Genomic DNA, 21,115 nt, shown 5'->3' with positions numbered 1-21,115 from the left:
CTGGACTGGTGACCCCACAATATATAAATACCAGAATGGTGACCCCACAATATATAAATACCAGAATGGTGACCCCACAATATACAAATACCAGAATGGTGACCCCACAATATATAAATACCAGACTGGTGACCCCACAATATATAAATACCGGACTGGTGACCCCACAATATATAAATACTGGACAGTTGACCCCACAATATATAAATACCGGACTGTTGACCCCACAGTATATAAATACTGGACTGGTGACCCCACAATATATAAATACCGTACTGGTGACCCCACAATATATAAATACCGGACTGTTGACCCCACAATATATAAATACTGGACTGGTGACCCCACAGTATATAAATACCGGACTGGTGACCCCACAATATATAAATACCGGACTGGTGACCCCACAATATATAAATACCATACTGGTGACCCCACAATATATAAATACCGTACTGGTGACCCCACAATATATAAATACCGGACTGGTGACCCCACAATAGGGAGAAAACTTTTTCGCAGAAGGGAGTTTAACAAGACTCGTGGCCCCTCATTAAAATTAGAAGAAAAGAGGTTTAACCTTAACCACTTGGGATCCGCGCTATTGCAAAATGACGGCAACAGCGCGGACCCACATTTCCGGGACTACGTCTATTGACGTCGTCCCGGATACGAGCGGCCTGCGCGCCCCCTGAGGGGCGCGCGCGGCGCGCTCTGTGATCGGCGAGTCCGTGAGACTCGCCTGATCACCGATCCGTGCAAGGGGTCGATCCCGACCCCTTATCACGTGATCAGCTGTCAGCCAATGACAGCTGATCATGTGATAGAACGGAGCCGGTAATCGGCTATTATTCCTCCTCGCGCTGACAGCGCGAGGAGAGAAAAAAAAAGCCGATCACCGGCGGCCGTGATCGGGACATCAGTCCCGATCACGGCCAGCAATACAGCTGACCACCTGCCCCCTGCCAGTGCCCACCTGCCCACTGCCGTGCCATCCTGAATAAAAGTAAGTGCCCCCCATCAGTGCCCCCATCAGTGCCCCCATCAGTGCCCATAGTGCCCACAGTGCCACCTACAGTGCCACCCACAATGCCACCCACAGTGCCATCCAGCAGTGCCACCAACAGTGCCACCCACAGTGCCCACAATCTGCCTCAAAGGTGCTGCGACCCAGTGCCGCCCATCAGTGCCCAGCAGTGCCGCCCATCAGTGCCCAGCAGTGCCGCCCATCAGTGCCCAGCAGTGCCACCTATCAGAGCCACCTATCAGTGCCACCTATCAGTGCCCATCAGTCCCATCTATCAGTGGTACCTATCAGTGCCCATCCGTGCCACCCATCCATGCCACTTATCCGTGCCACCCATCCATGCCATCTTATCTGTGCCCATCTTTGCCCATCAGTGCCGCCTTATCTGTGCCCATCGGTGCCGCCTTATCTGTGCCTATTAGTGCCGCCTTAACTATGCCTATCAGTGCCCACCAGTGCAGCCCATCAGTGCCCACCAATGCAGCCCATCAGTGCCCACCAATGCAGCCCATCAGTGCCCACCAATGCAGCCCATCAGTGCCCACCAATGCAGCCATCAGTGCCGCCTAATCAGCGCACTTCAATGAAGGAGAAAAATGACCCGTTTGCAAAATTTTATAACAAACTATTAAAACATGATTTTTTTTTTTTTTTTTTTTTGCATCTTTTTTTGTTTGTTTAGCAAAAAATAAAACTCCGAGCTGTAACTAAATACCACCAAAAGAAAGCTCTATTTGTGGGAAAAAAATGATAAAAATTTCATTTGGGTACAGTGTTGTATGCCCGCGTAATTGTCATTCAAAGTGCATCAGCGCTGAAAGCTGAAAATTGGTCTGGGACTGAGGGGGGTTTAAGTGCCCAGTAAGCAAGTGGTTAAACTGTGTAGAGGGTTCTTTACTGTAAGAGCGGCAAGGATGTGGAATTCCCTTCCACAGGCGGTGTTCTCAGCGGGGGGCATCGATAGTTTCAAAAACTATTAGATAAACACCTGAACGACCGCAACATACAGGGATATACAATGTAATACTGACATATAATCACACACATAGGTTGGACTTAATGGTCTTTTTTGAACCTCACCTACTATGTAACTTGTTTTATATCCCTGATGAAGGGAGGTGTGTCTTTAGCCCCCAAACCTGTTGTATTTTTTTTTTTTTTTTATATGAATTCATTTTTATCATAAAAAAAAAAAACCTTGGCGCTCTCATTGGACTCTGTATATATGTTGTTTCTCAACTCTTGGCCCTTTCTCTGTTTCTAAGAGGTGTCCCCCATTTTGTTGAGTGTTGCCAAACTGGAGCCGGTGTGCCCAGCAACCGTTTCAGTGACCGTTGTTGAATTGAAATCAAAGCAATTGTTTGTGACTTTATATAAGGTAAAGACCATTTAGGTGTACTAGCGTTTCCCCCAAAAATAAGACCTAGCGTGATTGTCGGTGATGGCTGCAATATAAGCCCTACCCTGAAAATAAGCCCTACCCTGAAAATAAGACCTGCCCTGAAAATAAGACCTACAAGGACTTTAGCTAGGGCTTATTTGGGGGAGTAGGGCTTATTTGGGGGGGTAGGGCTTATATTGCAGCCATCACAGACAACCACGCTAGGTCTTATTTTCGAAGGAAACGGGGTATGTTATCTTCTAGAATTGCTACCACGGTCACTGTTGACACTGTTCTTAATGGACATTTTTATCCACGCTTACTCCCAGCCCTTCGTGGATCCGCTCTCCATGGATGCCTGTCTACCATGTTTGGGGGTTGTGGTGTTGGGTCGCTTCCCTTTATACGCTCCCTAAGTTCCCGTACCTGACGTTACCAGTGGAAACCCCCGTTATCCAGCGCCCTACCATGCCTCCCATACACTGTAGACCTGTCTGTAAGTTATTACTTTGTGACGGGTCCCATCCCAATATTGTATACCGTTTCTTCTGTTCTATGTCAAATATTGGATAATTATCTATCTCGTTTCAGATTATTATCACAGGCTTTTCTCCTGATGAGTAGTAATGCCAAACCACGAAACGCGTCGAGCTAATTGAAGCCGTGCCTGGATATATATATATATGAGCTAACTAAAGCCGTGTCTGGATCTATATATTATACTTATACGTTTTATACCTTATCTGTGATATAGGATTGAGATACCTTACCCAGTGAAGATGTGCTCTGAGGAGCTCCAGGAGGGATCCCATGCTGATTTAAACAGCCTCTATAGACCAAATCTACCCAAAGTGCCACTGAGGCCAAAGTGGATGGTGCCCGGGCCTCGTATCCGAAGCACGAGGTTTTGCCTGTAACGCCTCTCTTTGTAGGGCTGGACCCCCGGCACCCAGGGCTTAGGTCTTGCTACATTACCTAATATATACTCAATGATATATACTTTTTTCACAGAATTGTCATATGCATCAGCTCCTGATGGTTGGTCAATAAATGATCTTCTCTACATCCGGTTCCTCTCGATGCCTCATTTGAAGTCCCAAACTGCCCCCCTTCTTTATATTGAAGCTAGGGGATGGAAGCACCTCTTGCCCCGAGGGGCTTCATTTTAAAGTCCCAACCCTTCCTGTCCTTTTTTCTCTTGCTACATTGCCTAAAGCTTTCCTGGTGGGGTGCTTTTACAGGTCCAAGGGAGTGTAAACCCTTTTATAAAGGGACCCAGTCCTTGAAGGTTTGTTAAACGCGGCCCGCCGTGATGGGTGAAGGTTGGATTGTCTGTTAATTCAGCAAATCCTGCGGGCGGGGATAAGGGAAGGGAAGGAACTCGGGAACTAAAAAGTCCACCTATGGTTTCTTCTTTAAGGGAAAAAAATGTTGTCATGCCTTAATTCTCCACTAGAGGGGGTCTATGCGCATACCTTAATCTGTTGTCTTCACTGTAAAACTCAGTCAGTCTCTGGCCGCAGCAGCGCATGCAGGGGGATGGTGCAACTGCTTCTCACATCTCAGCCCCTGTACACGTGACTGACGATGTCCTCTCCTCCACCCTGCAGGGTCTGGAAGGAAGGAAGCGGCTTTAATCGCATCCTCCATTCAAATGGATAGGAAGCATGCTAGACCCCCCCCCCCCCTCCCCCACTTCGGACCCTTTGCAAGGGGAACAGTGGGCACAGGATGAGGTGTTGCCCTCAGGCTTATCAGGAGGAAAAACAAACCGATGATTCCTCTGCGGAGGAAACAACGGTAGATGAACCTTTTTCAGCCTCGCAATCTGAGAAATCGCTGATACAATCTCCTACGGAGATGGGTCATTCCACTTTCAAGCTACCCCCTAACAGAGTCTCCTGAAAGTTTGGTTTCTTCCTTGGGTTCCTTAAAACCTTCTCAGCCTTTGCATGCATTTCCTGTGTCCATGTATTACTAGAACAGCTTATTTATGCTGAATGGGATCACCCGGATAAGCAGTTTCTCCCTCCTAAGAGAATTTCAGTTCTCTGTCCCCTGGGGGAGAAATTTACCAAAAAATTGAAAATACCAGCAGTTGACGCTGAGATTTCCAGTGTGAATAAAAGCTTAACTTGTAATTACTTAAGGCTCTGTGTCTCATGATGTACTCCAAGAAAAGTTACATAGTTAGTAAGGTTGAATAAAGACACCAGTCCATTCAGCACGAGTATGGGTGCATGTCTACAATTGTCCCTATCCCTGTACATCACACACTCGCTTACCCTCAAGGAGCCCACAATCCAAGGTCCCCATTCATATACTAGGGCCAATTTTGGACAGACACGAGCCCCCTGTTTGTTTGTTTTTTATTGTTACATAGTAGTTGAGGTTGAAAAAAGACACAAGTCCATCAAGTCCAACCTTGTTTTTTTTCCTAATAAAAGTTGTTTGTAATTATCCCCATTCTAGCACCATTTCCTTATCTACTTTTCACCGTTTTTTTTCTATTTATTATTATTATTATTATTATTATTATTACCATTTGCCAACCCCCTATATTTTTGTTTTTATTTTTCCTGTAATGTACACATAACTCCCCCCCACCCACCGCCGCCAGTACATTCTTATAAATGTCCTTTCTAATTTTTAATAGCTTTAACCACAAATTATTATTAAATTTTTTTTTTTTTAAACAGGGTTTAACACTTTTACTAATGATTTATAAATATAATTTAACAGTCATTTTACATTGTATTTTGCTGTAGATTTTATGAGTAGATCAACATTTGTCCCGCTCTTATACAACAAACCAGTAAGGGCCGGTTCACACTGCGAGGCGAGGCGAGGCGACACGGCTCGCCTCGCCTCGCTCCCGCAAGTCGCCCCCGTTCAGTACTATGGAACCGTTCTGAGAGGAGCGACTCGAGTCGCTCCGACTCAGAAAAAAGGTTCCTGTACTACTTCGGGGCGACTTCGGGGGCGACTTGCATTGACTTCTATGCAGAAGTCCTCTGCAAGTCGCCGCTGAGCTCCCCGCAAGTCGCGGCGAGGTAAGTCGGAGACGCCTCGCCGCGGCTCGCTGTGTGAACCGGCCCTAACTACTGTTTTCTATTTATTAACCTAAATAAACCTTGTGTGTAATTATCCACCTTCTACCACTGTTTCTTTATATCATTTTTGTTCTTTCTTCTATTATTACCATTACCCTATATTAGGGATGAGCTTCGTGTTCGAGTCGAATGTACGTTCGACTCGAACATTGGCTGTTCGTGCGTTCGGCGAATTCCGAACGTTTTGGCCGTTCGCGTCAAAATTCGAGTGACGCGCGCGCGGACCATAATGCACTGCGTTGGCGCAGTGCATTGCTGCCCGATGATTGGCCAAGCATGCACTGTGACCCCGCATGCTTGGCCAATCGCAGCGCCGGCAGCGGGGAGAGCCATGATTGGCCACAGGCATCCTGCCTGTGGCCAATCATAGCTCAGGCTGTGTAGTGCACGCCCCACACTATATAAGGCCGCCTTTGAGGCGGCCTCGTGTAGTGTGTTACTTAGCATCTGAAGCAGTGGGTGTTCTGTGTACCTTCAACACAGTACACACCAATCGTTTTTGGCTGATTTCCTATCTTGCTGCTGTGTAGTGGTTGTTGTCTGTGCCCTGACCGCAGTATACACCACTATATTCACCTCACCTATATAGCTAGTGATCTAGCTTTAACCACTTAACAACTGCCCATTGCCGATTAACGGCTTCAGGGCGGTTGTTTAACTCAGAGAGGCCGTTAATTAACGGCCTCCCAGAATTCTGCTCTCGCGTGCCCCGAGGTGTGCGCACTCGAGAGCATCCGTGACCGCCGGGTCGCATCACGGATCACGGTAAACGGCCGCTCATAGCAGCCGTTTACCACGTGATTGCTCCGTCAAATGACGGAGTGATCACTTGGAAACAAACCGGCGTCATGTTATGACGCCTGTTCCTCCCTCCCCTCTCTGTACCGATCGGTACAGCGGAGGGGAAAGAGATCGGTGTCAGCAGCGATGTGGGCTGCATCTGCAGTGCCCACATCGCTGCTCACCGAATTTAACCCCTCAATTCCCTGCCAATACTCTGCAATACCAGTGCATACTCTGCAGTACCCTGCCATTACTCTGCAGTACCCCGCCATTACTCTGCAGTACCCCCCATTACTCTGCAGTAACCCCCATTACTCTGCAGTGCAGTACCCTGCCATTACTCTGCAGTGCAGTACCCTGCCATTACTCTGCAGTACCCCCCATTACTCTGCAGTAACCCCCATTACTCTGCAGTACCCCCCAATACTCTGCAGTACCCGCCATTACTCTGCAGTACCCGCCATTACTCTGCAGTACCCCCAATACTCTGCAGTACCCTGCCATTACTCTGCAGTGCAGTACCCTGCCATTACTCTGCAGTACCCCGCCATTACTCTGCAGTGCAGTACCCTGCCATTACTCTGCAGTGCAGTACCCTGCCATTACTCTGCAGTACCCCCCATTACTCTGCAGTAACCCCCATTACTCTGCAGTACCCCCAAATACTCTGCAGTACCCGCCATTACTCTGCAGTACCCGCCATTACTCTGCAGTACCCCCAATACTCTGCAGTACCCTGCCATTACTCTGCAGTGCAGTACCCTGCCATTACTCTGCAGTACCCCCCAATACTCTGCAGTACCCTGCTATTACTCTGTAGTACCCCGCCAATACCCCGCCAATACTCTGTAATACCCTGCCATAAATTGCCATACCCAGCCATACTCAGAGATACCCAGCCATACTCGGTGATACCCTGAAATACCCAGCCATAGACGCCCCCCACCCCTCACCGCCCTCCGGTGCTTCTACCAACTCGCCAGTACGATCAAAGCCAGAATCTTTTTTTTATTTTTTATTTCAGGCTTCCCAGCCTAGAGGTGAGATGTGGGGTCATATTGACCCCCCAGATTTCACTGTAAAGAGGACCTGTCACCCCATATTCCTATTACAAGGGATGTTTACATTTCTTGTAATAGGAATAAAAGTGATCAAAAATATATTTTTGGGGAAAAAAATGTCAAACTAAAATAAATAAAGTAAAATGAACAATAAAAAAATAAAATAAAAATTAAAGCGCCCATGTCCCCATGTGCTCGCATGTGCCACACATGTGAGGTATCGCCGAGAATGTTAGAGCGAGAGCAATAATTCTAGTCCTAGACCTCCTCTGCAACTCAAAACATGTAACCAGTAAAAAAAAAATTAAAGCGTCGCCTATGGGGATTTTTTAAGTAGCGACGTTTGGCGCCATTCCACGGGCATGTGCAATTTTGAAGAGTGACATGTTTGATATCTATTTACTCAGCATAACTTCATCTTTCACTTTATGCAAACATTGGGCTAACAAGTGGTTAATAATAGAGCTTGCAGTCAGTAGTGTTAGGAGATAGTGCGTGCTGTCTGCGTGCTCTGTACCCAGTACATACCGCTATAATCCACCTACATAGCTCTTCTCTATTTGGGCCCAATTGTCATCTGCAGGAGTTATTGGAAGTTGTGTGTGCTTCCAGCACAGCACAGTATACATCTGTATATACCCCTTTAACTCTGCTGTTTTCTGGTTATTGTCTGCGTGCCCTGACCGCAGTATACACCGTGATATTCACCTCACCTATATAGCTAGTGGTCCATCTTTAATAATAGAGCTTGCAGTCAGTAGTGTTAGGAGATAGTGCATGCTGTCTGCGTGCTCTGTACCCAGTACATACCGCTATAATATAGGGCAGGCCCCTACTTTCAAACATCCAACTTACAAACATCTCCTACTTGCAAACGGAAGGAGACAACAGCAAGTGAGATGAAAAAAGATGGACGACAAAACAAATTATACAGGGGTGATAACCCTTCACTATGTTTTCCAAAAAGCTTAAAGATAGTTTTTTGGACTGGAGCTACACTTTAAAAATGTACCAGTTGAAAATGACAAACAGATTCAACTTAACACAACAAACCTACACAGTCCCTGTCTTGTTTGCACCGCCTGTATACTGCTGTTCTGAGTATATAGGGCCTGGGGGCCACACGCATTTCCTTTTTTTAATATGGGCACAGGGTTCCCCTTAATATGCGTACAAGACCCAAATAGGCTGGTAATGGGCAGGGAGGGCTACCCATGCCATTTTTCTCAATGATTTTCAACCATATTGCAGGAACCAGATATAACATTAAAACCGCAAGCAGTTTTAAATGGTGTTATTTCCGTTTAGTGTCATTTTGTGCAGGGACTGTTCTAAACACGGGAAACACGTGGCACTTCACAGGCATACTACAGACACCCCCCAGGCACCATATTTAAAGGAATATTTCACTTTTTTTTTTTCACTTTAATCGTCATTAAAATCAGTGCTCCCGCCAAAACGGCAGTTTTTAAAACTTTTTTTTGCAGTGACCCATGTCCCCTGAGGCAGGAGTCAGGTCCCCAAACCCTTTTTAGGACAGTATCTTGCATATTAGCCGTTAAAATTAGCACTTTCCAATTCGAACGTTCGAGTCCCATAGACTTCAATGGGGTTCTAACGTTCGTACCGAACGCGGGGGTCGTTCGCAAGTTCTGGTGCGAACCGAACCGGGGGGTGTTCGGCTCATCCCTACCCTATATTTTTTTTTTCTTTTTGGGGGAATTCTGTGCTAAACATTTAACCCCCCCCCCCCCATCACCGCTACATTCTGACAAAAATAACTTTCTAATTCATAATGGCATGATTTGAACTACCAGTTATTTTCATTGTTTAGCAAAGTTTATACTATACTGTGCTATGTTTATAATTTATGAATAAAGCAGTATTTTTTACATTGTATATTTTGTTAGCAGATCAACCAATTGTCCTGCCGAGATACAGCAGACAGTAGCTACTGTTTTTCTTTCTTTTATACGTTTTTTTTTGTTGTTGTTAAATACCTCCCCCCATTGTTTCATTTTTTTTTTTTTTTTTTTTTTTTACCATTTGCCAATATTTTTTGTTCTTTTTTTTTTATTTAATTTTTTTAATTTTGCCTTAGAATATACTGTTTAACTTCAATGGGGACCCCCCCCCCCCCCATTGTTTTTTTTTTTTTTTTTTTACCATTTGGCAATATTTTTTGTTCTTTTTTTTTATATATTTTATACTGTTTAACTATTTTATACTGTTTAACTTCATCTTCATCATCTTCAACTTCATTTTTACCATTTGCCATTTTTTTTTTGTTCTTTTTTTTTATTTTATACTGTTTAACTTCACCCCCCCCCCCCCCATGTCTTTTTTTTCCTGATGGACTCCATGGCAGCCTACGTGTGGGTTTAGTCCCGCCTCCATTACCCTATAGGACGACACTCCCATAAATCTTTGCTCCCTGCCACAGGCCGTGTTCTTTTTTTGTCCTCCTCCATAGGACCTAGCATGTGTCTTTTTACCCTGAAGACTTGCATTTTTTTCTGCGATACGGACCGGCCGAGCGACTTGGAGTCGCATATTTCCAATAAGCTCTAGCTACTAGCGGAGTATGGAAAAGGGGCATATGGAAGAGGCGCTGAAGAGGTGTATGCCTGGTCACTGACAGGTGAAGCCGCGTGATTAGTCGTGAGCCTAGCTACTACCAGGTGACTTTTGCCCCCCCCTCCTCCCAGAAGTCCGGCATGTGTGTGGGGACCTACCTCGGCTGGTGTCCGTCTACAGGAGTGGTGAGCTGTTTGTTTTTTCCATGGCAGCCTTTCTGTGTCATTTCTGTGTGTTTCTTTGCTGTTTTGCAGTGTCCTTTCTTTCCCCATACACCGCACAGCGCTGTATCTGGCTTGCTGGAAGGCTGGTTTCCTTGCGTTCCAGCCGCCCAGTTACTTCCTCGTTCGCCGCTCGGTCGTTCTGCGCATGCGCAAGACCGGCGCGACGGCGAGGCTTGGTTCGCGCATGCGCGTTGCGGGCTTCACGCATGCGCACTAGCATTTTTATGACGAAATTCGTGACGTCATTAAGGCGGCAGTTTTAAAACAGAAAACAACTTGCAGTGATTCTGGGATACTTGTAAAGCCTGCAGTGCCATTCCTGAGCCCTGGTTCTTCAGCATTAGGTATGTGTCTCTGTTAAGGTCAGTTAATCTCTGCCTCCTTAGCTGTTTTCTGTGTTTAATTGAGGCTGTTTTATCTCCAGCCCTGATGGATCCTTTGGATGCCTCACCGCCTGCTAGTGGCCAGCCCTCTCGGAGAAGGTACTTGTTTTTTTTGGGTTACCTGCCGGGAGGGGGGGGGGGGGGGCGGCAGTGGAACATTAGCATTAGGGAATGTTCCACTAACACTGCTGGGTTTTTCCCTTTTTCAGCCCTTCTAGGTCTACTCAGCGACGGAGTTCTCACCGAGGAAGTGATTCGTCGAAATCCCACCGCCGGCATTCCTCTTCCAGATCCAGACGACATGATTCTCCTGCGAGAACCAGTCTCCATAGCCGGGAATCTTCCCGCCCTTCAACAGCCTGCCCAGGTCACGCAGCTGAAGGTGTATGCTGGGGGTGCAGGACGCAGGTTCCTGCTGACAAGTCCCTTTGTGATGCCTGTTATGTTAAAGCGACAGGTGAAAGGAGTGACTCTGACCAACAGCTGAAGTCTATGGTGGAAAGATTGGTCAAGGACAGTCTAAAGAAATTTGAAGCCCCCCAGTTGTCTCCCATAGAGTCTCCAAGGTCTCCAGGGAGGGATGCTCAGGCCCAGGACACATGGGATTCCTCGTTGCCTAGCCACCCGTCTGCCATGAAGAGAGTGAATCTGAGGAGGAAGAGTCTGGTTCGGGTTTTGACTTTGCCCTGCTCCCTCCCTTGGTCAAAGCCATCAAGGAAACACTGAACTGGGAAGAGCCGGTAGTGGCCCCGGCGAAACAAAGAAAGTTTTTTAACCACTTTCAGACCGGACCATTTTGCTGGTAAATGACCAGAGGTCTTTTTACACTTTGGCACTGCGCTGCTTTAACTGGTAATTGCGCGGTCATGCAATGTTGTACCCAAACAAAATTTGCGTCCTTTTCTTCCCACAAATAGAGCTTTCTTTTGATGGTATTTGATTGCCTCTGCGATTTTTATTTTTTGCGATATAAACGTAAAAAGACCGCAAATTTTGAAAAAAAATGATATTTTCTACTTTTTGTTATTAGAAAAATCCAATAAACTCAATTTTAGTCATACATTTAGGCCAAAATGTATTCAGCCACATGTCTTTGGTAAAAAAAAAGTCAATAATTGTATATTTATTGGTTTGCGCAAAAGTTGTCACATCTACAAACTAAGGTACGTTTTCTGGAATTTACGCAGCTTTTAGTTTACGACTGCCTATCTCATTTCTTGAGGTGCTAAAATGACAGGGCAGTACAAAACCCCCCCAAATGACCCCATTTTGGAAAGTAGACCCCCTAAGGAAATTGATAAGAGGCATGTTGAGCCCATTGAATATTTTTTTTTTTTGCCTCAAGCGATTGAATAATGACAAAAAAAAAATTTTTTTTTTTTTTTTACACAAAGTTGTCACTAAATGATATATTGCTCACACATGCTATGGGCGTATGTGAAATGACACCCCAAAATAAATTCTGCTGCTTCTCCTGAGTACGGGGATACCACATATGTGGGACTTTTTGGGAGCCTAGCCGCGTACAGGGCCCCGAAAACCAAGCACCGCCTTCAGGCTTTCTAAGGGCGTCAATTTTTGATTTCACGCCTCACTACCTATTACAGTTTTGAAGGCCATAAAATGCCAAGATGGCACAAAACCCCCACAAATGACCCCATTTTAGAAAGTAGACACCCCAAGCTATTTGCTGAGAGGCATGTTGAGTCCATGGAATATTTTATATTTTGCCACAAGTTGCGGGAAAATTACAAACTTTTTTTTTTTTTTTTTTTTTTCACAAAGTTGTCACTAAATGATATATTGCTCATGCATGCCATGGGCATATGTGAAATGACACCCCAAAATAAATTCTGCTGCTTCTCCTGAGTACGGGGATACCACATATGTGGGACTTTTTGGGAGCCTAGCCGCGTACGGGGCCCCGAAAACCAAGCACCGCCTTCAGGCTTTCTAAGGGCGTAATTTTTTGAGTTCACTTCTCACTACCTATTACAGTTTTGAAGGCCATAAAATGCCAAGATGGCACAAAACCCCCACAAATGACCCCATTTTAGAAAGTAGACACCCCAAGCTATTTGCTGAGAGGCATGTTGAGTCCATGGAATATTTTATATTTTGCCACAAGTTGCGGGAAAATTACAAACTTTTTTTTTTTTTTTTTTTTTTTCACAAAGTTGTCACTAAATGATATATTGCTCATGCATGCCATGGGCATATGTGAAATGACACCCCAAAATAAATTCTGCTGCTTCTCCTGAGTACGGGGATACCACATATGTGGGACTTTTTGGGAGCCTAGCCGCGTACGGGGCCCCGAAAACCAAGCACCGCCTTCAGGCTTTCTAAGGGCGTAATTTTTTGAGTTCACTTCTCACTACCTATTACAGTTTTGAAGGCCATAAAATGCCAAGATGGCACAAAACCCCCACAAATGACCCCATTTTAGAAAGTAGACACCCCAAGCTATTTGCTGAGAGGCATGTTGAGTCCATGGAATATTTTATATTTTGCCACAAGTTGCGGGAAAATTACAAACTTTTTTTTTTTTTCACAAAGTTGTCACTAAATGATATATTGCTCACGCATGCCATGGGCATATGTGAAATGACACCCCAAAATAAATTCTGCTGCTTCTCCTGAGTACGGGGATACCACATATGTGGGACTTTTTGGGAGCCTAGCCGCGTACGGGGCCCCAAAAACCAAGCACCGCCTTCAGGCTTTCTAAGGGCGTTACAGTTTTGAAGGCCATAAAATGCCAAGATGGCACAAACCCCCCCCCCCAAATGACCCCATTTTAGAAAGTAGACACCCCTAAATTTAGGGGTACACTAGTGAGACTAGGTAATAAATGGCGGGTGCCCTGAAACTATAAAAAAATAACTAACCAACCAGCGTCACCTGTAACAGTTATATGGTGATCACTGGTGAAAGGGTTAACTAGGGGGCAATCAGGGGGCTTTATGCGGTAGTATATGGGGGTCCCTGGCGCTATAAAAAGCTGCGGCGAACCTAAATACCTACCTGCCTAACTAGCGTCACCTGTGACACTAATACAGCGATCAGAAAAACGATCGCTTATTAGGCTGGGTTCACACTGGAGCGATGCGGGAACGCCACGAATGCGCGGCGGGTTCCCGCATCGCATGCCTCCCGGCGGCAGTTCACACTGCCCTATGCGAACTGCTGGGAGTGTCAGTGAAATGTTAATGACACCCCCAGATCAGTTCGCATATCGCAGTGCGATCTGCAAACTTGGATCGCATGGTGTGAACACCCATGCGATCCGATTCTGCTGCGGACCAAAAAAAGGGTCCCGTGCGAGTTTGCGGCGGGTGCGACACGAATTCAGCCATACTATCTGTATAGCTGAACTCGAATCGCACAGAGATCGGATGTGATTTGCACTGCAGTGCGGTGCGAATCACATCCGTTCTCATAAACCGCTGCAATGTGAACCCAGCCTTAGTGACACTGGCGACGGGGGGTGATCACGGGGTTAAACCTTTATTGGGGGGGTTAGGGGGGTACCTTAGAACTAAAGGGGGCTAACCCTAACTGCCCTAACAGTTATTAGTCACAAATGACACCTGCCGGGTGATCAGGGGGTTAAACCTTTATTAGGTAATAAATGGCGGGTGCCCTGAAACTATAAAAAAATAACTAACCAACCAGCGTCACCTGTAACAGTTATATGGTGATCACTGGTGAAAGGGTTAACTAGGGGGCAATCAGGGGGCTTTATGCGGTAGTATATGGGGGTCCCTAGCGCTATAAAAAGCTGCGGCGAACCTAAATACCTACCTGCCTAACTAGCGTCACCTGTGACACTAATACGGCGATCAGAAAAATGATCGCTTATTAGGCTGGGTTCACACTGGAGCGATGCGGAAACGCCGCGAATCCGCGGCGGGTTCCCGCATCGCATGCCTCCCGGCGGCAGTTCACACTGCCCTATGCGAACTGCTGGGAGTGTCAGTGAAATGTTACTGACACCCCCAGATCAGTTCGCATATCGCAGTGCGATCTGCAAACTCGGATCGCATGGTGTGAACACCCATGCGATCCGATTCTGCTGCGGGCCAAAAAAAGGGTCCCGTGCGAATTTGCGGCGGGTGCGGCGGGTGTGGCGGGTGCGGCGGGTGCGGCGAATGGCTGAACTCGAATCGCACAGAGATCGGATGTGATTTGCACTGCAGTGCGGTGCGAATCACATTCGTTCTCATAAACCGCTGCAATGTGAACCCAGCCTTAGTGACACTGGCGACGGGGGGTGATCACGGGGTTAAACCTTTATTGGGGGGGTTAGGGGGGTACATTAGAACTAAAGGGGGCTAACCCTAACTGCCCTAACAGTTATTACAGTCACAAATGACACCAATGCAAAAAAAAAAAAAAAAAAAAAAAAAATGACATTGGTGTCACTGTGACTGGGGGGCAGGGGTAATTGGGGGGGTGATCGGGGGGTAAAGGGGGGGTGTGAGTGTGCCTGGCATGTTCTACTGTGTGTGGGATGTGTTGGTGCAACTCACTGATCCGCTCTCCTCCGTGTCGGAACGAAAAATACCGACACGGAGGAGAGAATACATCACTTCCTCTCCTGTGTTTACATTACAGGAGAGGAAGTGATGTCACCGGGGATTTCCATTCGTCGGGAGCGATCGCGAGGGGGTGGCCATGAATGAATGGCCGTCCCCTCGTCCGGGATCGCTCCCGAACGAAAACCGACCGCCGCAGGCACCGGGCGGGGGCCCGATCGGGCCCCCGACCCGCGGGAGGCAAAGGACGTACATGTATGTGCTTATGCCTGCCCGTGCCATTCTGATGACGTACATCGGCGTGCGGCGGTCGGCAAGTGGTTAAGCAGTTAAAGAAGGAGCGTATTAGCTTCCCTTTCCTCTCAGAGTTGGGAGAAGTGATCTCGGATGAGTGGAGTAAGGTAGAGAAAAAGAATTCTCTTCTATCTAAGATTCAGAGACTTTACCCTTTTAAGGAGGAAGAAGTTAAAAATGTGGAGTCCTCCCCTCTAGTGGATGTGGCGGTAATGAGATTGGTCAGACATGTGACCCTTCCTCTTGAGGACACAGTCTCTTTTAAGGACGCTCTGGATAGGAGAATTGATTCTGACCTGAAGAGGATCTATCTTACGGCTGGCATGGCCTGTAAGCCAGCCCTGGCCTTAGCGGCTCTGTCTAGAGCGATGGAAGTTTGGTCCGATAGTGTTGATGAAACACTCAGGAATGTTTCTGAAGATCTGGCCAAGAGTTCTCCCATTCAAGAACTAAGACTGGCTTCAGCCTTCTTAGGAGAGGCCTCAATTGATATTATCTGACTGGTGGCTCGAGTTATGCTCTCATCTGTAACTGCCAAGCGTGCCCTGTGGCTCCGTCCTTGGCTAGCCGATCCCGCTTCTAAGCAGGTTTGGTGCCGTATTCCTTTTGATGGTTCTTCCCTTTTCGGCAATAAGCTGGATAGTGCTATAACTCGAGCCACTGGGGGTAAGTCGGGGGTTTCTCCCCCAGGATAGGCGCCTGCAGAATCAAAGGAGATTGTTCCCAAGAAAGCAGGGTCAGGATCGTGCCAGGGAGGCACGCACTTACAGGCCTGGACGGGAATTTTCCAGATCTTGGAGGTCCAGACAGACATCTCTCAAAAAATCCGCGAAGGGCAGTTCGATGGGGGAAAAGGAGCCTACTAAGTCCTTTTGAGATCGAGCCCGTCCAGGCGGGACCGGGTAGGAGCTCGTTTTTTCTGCTTTCAGCACGTCTGGGCGGCCTTGATCCAGGACTTTTGGACCGTCAAGACGGTTTCCTCCGGGCACACGTGGTCGTTCAGCAGTGTCCCCAAACTCAAGTGTGTTCCCACATCCATTCCAAAGTCGGAAGAAAAAAGACAAATTCTTCTAACCTACATAAAATCTTTGTTGGATCAAGGCGCCACTATTCCTGTTCCAGACGACCAACGCGGCTTGGGAATGTATTCTCCTCTTTTCCTGGTTCAGAAAAAGAACGGTACGTGGAGACCTGTAATAGACTTGACGCGTCTAAATCGCTTCATAAGAAAGGAGAAATTCAAAATGGAAACGCTGTCCACGATTCAACATTCAGTGCAGCCAGGGGACTGGCTTGTCTCAATAGACCTCAAAGACGCCTATTTTCACGTCCCGGTGGCCACAGAGTTCCAACAGTTTCTTCGTTTCTCCATTGGCCAGCTTCATTTACAGTTTACCTGCCTTCCTTTCGGTCTGTCAACCTCCCCTCGCACATTCTCGAATCTGCCCGAGGAGAAGATTGCAGTAGTACGGGACAGGATCCACCTGGCTCTCTCTTTGTCTCGTCTCAGTGCTCTTCATTGCCTAAAGATCATAGGCACCATGGTGTCTACTATACCGATGGTGAAGTGGGCACAGTGGAGGATGCGCCCCTTTCAAATGGGTTTTCTTCGCCAATGGTCGGGAGAAAAGGTCCAGTCCATCGAGATTACTCAGACCATGAGAGGTTCCCTCCTCTGGTGGCTTTGTCGGGAGAACCTATTGAATTGCCACTCTCTTCTTCTAATCAAATGGATTTCAGTAACGTCAGATGCCAGCAACAAGGGCTGGGGGGGCACATTGTCTATCGGAAGTGGCTCAGGGCATTTGGGTATTTCCCTCTCGGGGAATAGTGTCAAATGTGTTAGAACTTCGAGCAGCCTTCCTAGCGCTGTTGGCATTTCCGCATCTGATAATGGGTGCATCCATAGTCCTCAGGCTGGACAATACGACTGCGGTTGCATACGTAAGGAAGCAAGGGGGCACCAGAAGTCGGTCTCTGCTGAGGGAAGTGGATCCAATAATGCGTTGGGCCCAGAGGAATCTGGCCAACCTAACAGCAGCTTATGTGCCTGGAGTTCTCAATGTCCAAGCGGACTTTCTATCACGAGTCCACTTGGACAACAACGAGTGGACCCTTCACAAAGATGTGTTTCAGTGGGTTCTATCCCTGGGGATGTCTCCAGAAGTGGATCTCTTCGCCTCCCGTTTCAACAGGAAGCTAACAAGGTTTTACTCAAGGTTCAAGGATCCGCAGGCCTACGGGATAGATGCCCTAACAGAGCAGTGGTGGTTCCACAAGGCATACGCCTTCCCTCCAATTCCAATTATCTTTCAGTTCCTGAAGAGACTCAGATGGGAAGAAGTGGAGGTGTTGGCAATAATTCCGCATTGGCCCAACAGGCCTTGGTTTCCTCTCCTATCCCTCCTCAGCTTTCGGGACCCAGTTCCTCTTCCGTCCAGACGGGACCTGCTCTCCCAGGGCTCGATTCTCCATCCATGTCCAGCTCACCTTCAGTTGAGGGTCTGGTTCTTGAGAGGGGAAGGCTGGAAGCACTAGGGTGTCCTAAGGAAGCCATTTCCACCCTCTTAAGTGCAAGGAGAAGAAGTACTAATAAGGTGTATGAACGGATCTGGACCAAATTTGTATCTTATGTGTCCTCCAGAACCAATTCCTAGGTTTCACCCACAGTTCAAGACGTTTTGGGTTTCCTGCAATCAGGCTTGGACTTACCCTTGTCAGTTAGCTCCCTTCGGGTTCAAGTCTCGGCTATTTCCGCATTTACAGGGGTTCAGTGGGCTAAGCATGCCCTTATCCAGTAGTTCTTCAAAGGCGCAGTAAGATTGAGACCCCAGAAAAAACCCAGATTCCCTAAATGGGATCTGCCTCTAGTTCTGGACTTCTTTTCTCTTCTCAGTAAGGCTCTTTCCATCAGAGAACTCACCTTGAAAACTGCATTCCTGGTGGCGGTCACCTCGGCGAAACGAGTATCAGAGATTCAAGCTCTAGGAGTCAAGGAGCCTTTTCTAACTTTTTTTCCGGACAGAGTGGTCCTAGTTCCAATGTTGGGGTCAAACCCTAAGGTCACTTCGGTTTTTCATGAAAATCAAGAAATCTCTCTACCCTTATTCAGATCCTCGGATTCCTCGGAAATTCATCCTCTTGATGTTGGGCGCTCATTAAAGCTCTATTTGGAAGCTACAGCTGCATTCCGGCAGTCGGACTTCCTGTTCGTTCTGTTCTGTGGGAAGAACAAGGGCACTAGAGCATCAGTCAGGTCAATTGCGGCATGGATAGTTCAAGCGATCCAGCGGGCATACAGAGTAAGGGGCTTGGCTCCTCCTCAGGCGGTGACGGCGCATTCGACCAGAAGTCTTTCTACCTCGTGGGCGGCGTCTCTCCACGCGGCTCCTGACGTGATTTGCAGGGCGGCCTCGTGGTCTTCGATTCACACCTTTATGTCTCATTATTGTGTTGAGCCGGCGGCTCTATCCTCAGTTGACTTTGGAGTTAAAGTTTTGTCGGTTGAAGGTGCCAAATAAATCTTTGTTAAGCAGCATTTTTGCCCACCCGGGTGTGTCTTGGCGAGTTATTTCCCACACGTAGGCTGCCATGGAGTCTGTCAGGAAAACTGAAAATTTATGTCAAATACTTACCGTAATTTTCCTTTCCTGATGGACTCCATGGCAGCAGGAGTTCCCTCCCAAATGGCTGGAGTAGGATAGTTACCGAACACGGCCTGTGTGCAGGGGGCAAAGATTTATGGGAGTGTCGTCCTATAGGGTAGTGGAGGCGGGACTAAACCCACACGTAGGCTGCCATGGAGTCCATCAGGAAAGGAAAATTACGGTAAGTATTTGACATAAATTTTCCGTTTTTTCCACGTGCCAACATTTTTTGTTCTTTCTTTTTTTCTTTGCCTTAGAATATACTGTTTAAATTCATTTGGCAATATTTGTTGTTCTTTTTTTTATTTTATACTGTTTAACTTCACTCCCCCCCCCCCCCATTGTTTTAGTCTTTTTTTTTCCCCACATGCCAATATTTTTTGTTCTTTTTTTCTTTTTTTGCCTTAGAATATACTGTTTAAATTCATTTGGCAATATTTTTTGTTCTTTTTTTTAAATTTTATACTGTTTAACTATTTTATACTGTTTAACTTCATCTTCATCATCTTCATCATCTTCATTTTTACCATTTGGCAATATTTTTTGTTCTTTTTTTATTTTTAATTTATACTGTTTAACTTCATCCCCCCCCCCCCCCCCATTGTTTTAGTCTTTTTTTTTCCCCACATGCCAATATTTTTTGTTCTTTCTTTTTTATTTTGCCTTAGAATATACTGTTTAAATTCATTTGGCAATATTTTTTGTTCTTTTTTTTATTTTCTACTGTTTAACTATTTTATACTGTTTACTGTTTAACTTCATCTTTTTGTTCTTTTTTTTTTTATTTTATTTTTTTAATTTTGCCTTAGAATATACTGTTTAACTTCAATGGGGACCCCCCCCCCATTGTTTTAGTCTTTATTTTTTTATTTTCTTTACCATTTGGCAATATTTTTTGTTCTTCTTTTTTTTTTTTTTTTATACTGTTTAACTATTTTCTACTGTTTAACTTCATCTTCATCATCTTCAACTTCATTTTTACCATTTGCCATTTTTTTTTTGTTCTTTTTTTTTTTTTATACTGTTTAACTTCACCCCCCCCCCCCCCCATTGTTTTAGTCTTTTTTTTCCCACGTGCCAACATTTTTTGTTCTTTCTTTTTTATTTTGCCTTAGAATATACTGTTTAAATTCATTTGGCAATATTTTTTGTTCTTTTTTTTTATTTTCTACTGTTTAACTATTTTCTACTGTTTAACTTCATCTTCATCATCTTCAACTTCATTTTTACCATTTGGCAATATTTGTTGTTCTTTTTTTTTATTTTATACTGTTTAACTTCACTCCCCCCCCCCCCCCCCATTGTTTTAGTCTTTTTTTTTTCCCACATGCCAATATTTTTTGTTCTTTTTTTTTGCCTTAGAATATACTGTTTAAATTCATTTGGCAATATTTTTTGTTCTTTTATTTTATTTTATACTGTTTAACTATTTTATACTGTTTAACTTCATCTTCATCTTCATCATCTTCAACTTCATTTTTACCATTTGGCAATCTTTTTTTTTTTTTATTTTACTTTATACTGTTTAACTTCACCCCCCCCCCCCCCCCCCCATTGTTTTAGTCTTTTTTTTTTCCCCCATGCCAATATTTTTTGTTCTTTTTTTTTTATTTTGCCTTAGAATATACTATTTAAATTCATTCCCCCCCCCCCCCCCTCCATTGTGTTAGTCTTTTTTTTTTTGTTACCATTTGCCAATATTTATTGCTCTTCTCCTTTTTTTTTTTTTTTTCTATAGCTATAGCAGTGGACCTATAGCAATCATGTAAAAAAAGTTGCTCCAATTCAAGAGGTGCAAGAGCTAACATCTTTTATATTTAATTCCCTGGAACGTGTTTATTATTTTAAAGACAGAAAAATAGAATACTTTGATTGTATCGGGGTGAAAAAAATATGTAACATGAAAACAGAAATTGCCTTTTCTTAATAAAAAAAACTTCACCCCCCACATTTTTTTTTATTTTCTAGCCTCCTTTTAAACCATTAACCAATATTTTTTGTTCTTTTTTTTTTTTTGCCTTAGAATATACTGTTTAACTCCCCCTATTGTTTCATTTTTTTAGTCTTTTTTTTTTTTTTTTACC

The sequence above is a fragment of the Lithobates pipiens genome, unplaced genomic scaffold, assembly GCF_037356315.1.
Source record: "Lithobates pipiens isolate NorthernLeopardFrog02 unplaced genomic scaffold, aLitPip1_a1.2 Scaffold_94, whole genome shotgun sequence".
NCBI lineage: Eukaryota > Metazoa > Chordata > Amphibia > Anura > Ranidae > Lithobates > Lithobates pipiens.
This window is presented reverse-complemented; position numbering follows the sequence as displayed.